The following is a 2,500-nucleotide window of genomic DNA, read 5'->3' on the forward strand; positions in this document are numbered from 1 at the left end:
TGCTATACCGTACCTACAGTGTTATATTCGCGTTCCATTCATGTCTGTGTTTACTGAGGAGTCGATAAGGTCATTGTAGAAGCCTTAGGTCAACCAGGGTCATATTCTCAAACATTTCGGTGCCCAAGCCATTTTGTGGAGCTAGGCTGCTGTTTTTGGGGCAAGGCTATTTGGTGGGGGCCAGGTTGCTGTTTCATGGGGCTAGGTTGCTATTTTATCGGGCTAAGTTACTATTTTGTGGGGCTTGGCTATTAACTTCTGGAGCTATGTTACAATCTTATGAGGCTTACCCACGCTTCTAAAGTACCGTTTGGGGTCTCTGTAACAGCTGTACCTATTTAACGACTCTTTACCATCATATACTGTACCTCTGTCCCCTTAGTTACGTCTCTGTCCCTCTGTATCTCTGTCCCCTTAGCTACGCCTATATCCCCTCTGAACGACACATTACTGTCATATTCTGTACCTCTGTTTCCTAGTTATACATCTCCTCCTCTGTATCTCTGTCCCTTTAGCTACGCCTATATCCCCTCTGTACCTCATCTATAGTACCGCTGTAGATCTCTGTAACAGCTGTACCTTCTTTAACGAATCTTTACCATCATATTCTGTACCTCTGTTCCCTTAGTTACGTCTCTGTCCCTCTGTATCTCTGTCCCCTTAGCTACGCCTATATCCCCTCTGTACCTCATCTATCATATTCTGTACCTCTGTTCCCTTAGTTACGTCTCTGTCCCTCTGTATCTCTGTCCCCTTACCTACGACTCTATCCCCTCTGTGCCTCATCTTTACAGCACCGTTGGGGGTCTATATAACAGCTGTACCTTCTCTCACGTCTTTCTTTTCCCGCTGTTCTGTACCTTTCTCCCCTTAGCTACGCCTCCTTTTCTGTACCTCTGTTCCCTTGCCTACGTCTGTATCCCCTCTGTGCCTCATCTTTATAGCACCGTTGGGGGTCTATATAACAGGTGTACCTTCTCTCACGTCTCTCTTTTCCAGCTATTATGTACCTCTCTCCCCTTAGCTATGCCTCTGTCCCTCTGTACCTCATCCATAGTACCGTTGAGAGTCTCTGTAACAGCTTCTTCCTCTGGCGGCTCTTCACCCCTCTATTCTGTACCTCTGTTCCCCTTTGATACGCCTCTGTTGCTCCGCTGTGGCCCTTTTTCGCCCCTCTCTTTGCCTCGGGGCCCAGACAGTGAATAATTGAAAGACGGTGTCGTGTGAAAGAGAAAGACAGGGTTGGAGGCGAGGGAGAGAGGCAGGGAGGAGGCAGGGTGAGAGAGGGTGGGAGGTAGGGAGGGAGGTTGATAGGCTGGGAAAGGGAAAAATTAGGAGGGAAGGCAAGGGAAGAAGAGTAGGAGGAGAGGGAGAGAGAAAAGGCAGCGGGAAGAATGGAGAGAGAGAGGAAGGGAAAGAAAAGGCAGGGGAAGGAAGGGAAGGGAAGGGGAGAAAAAACAGGAAGGAAAGCGTTGGAAAAAGAGGAAAAGAGGAAGGAAGGGAAGGGAAGGGAAGGGAAAGAAAGGAAAGGAAAGGAAGGGAAGGGAAGTGAAGGGAAGGGAAGGAAAAGAAAAGAAAGGAAAGGAAGGAAAGGGAAGGGAAGGGAAAGCAAGGGAAGGCAAGGCAAGGCAAGGGAAGTGAAGTGAAGTGAAGGGAAGTTAAAGGAAAGGAAGGGAAGGGAAGTGAATTGAAGTGAAGGGAAGTTAAAGGAAAGGAAGGGAAGGGAAGTGAATGGAAGGGAAGGGAAAGCAAGGGAAGGCAAGGCAAGGCAAGGGAAGTGAAGTGAATGGAAGGAAAGGGAAAGGAAAGGAAGGGAAGGGAGGGGAAGGGAAGGGAAGGGAGCATATGGTTAGGTGCTAAAAGGTTTTGTCAGAGGGAGGAAATACGTGATTTTTTAAGGGAGAAAGGAGGAGGAGGAGGAGGAGGAAGAAGAAGAAGAAGAAGAAGAAGAAGAAGAAGAAGAAGAAGAAGAAGAAGAAGAAGGAAATTATAGAAAAAAGAAGACAGAACAGAAATAGTAATAGAAGAAGAAGAAGAAGATGAAGAAGCAGATGAAGAAGAAGAAAAAGGAGAAGAAGAAGAAAAAGAAGAAAAAGAAGAAGAAGAAAGAGAAGAAGAAAAATTTTGCTGTGTTTCTCTCCTTTCACACTGCTTCTCTCTCTCTCTCTCTCTCTTTATTCCCTTTCTTTATTCTCCATTCGCTTTCATGCCCTCCAGTCGCTTCTCTCTTTTATCTTCTACTTCCTCTTCCTTTATTTTCTCCTATTTCCTTCCTTCGTTGACGCCATTTTGCATTTTCCTCCTTCTCTTTCTTTCTTTTCATATTTTCTTTTCTCACATTCTGATATTCTCTCTTTCTCTTCCTTTCCTTTTTTCTCTTTTTATTTTCTTTATCTCACTTTTATTCTCAAATTTCTTTCTTCTCTTTCTTTCTTTCTATACTCCTTCTTTTTCTTCCTTTCCTACTCCTCTTCCTTCCTTCCTTCCTTCATTTCTCTTC

This window comes from Eriocheir sinensis, chromosome 12 (genome assembly GCF_024679095.1).
Source record: "Eriocheir sinensis breed Jianghai 21 chromosome 12, ASM2467909v1, whole genome shotgun sequence".
NCBI lineage: Eukaryota > Metazoa > Arthropoda > Malacostraca > Decapoda > Varunidae > Eriocheir > Eriocheir sinensis.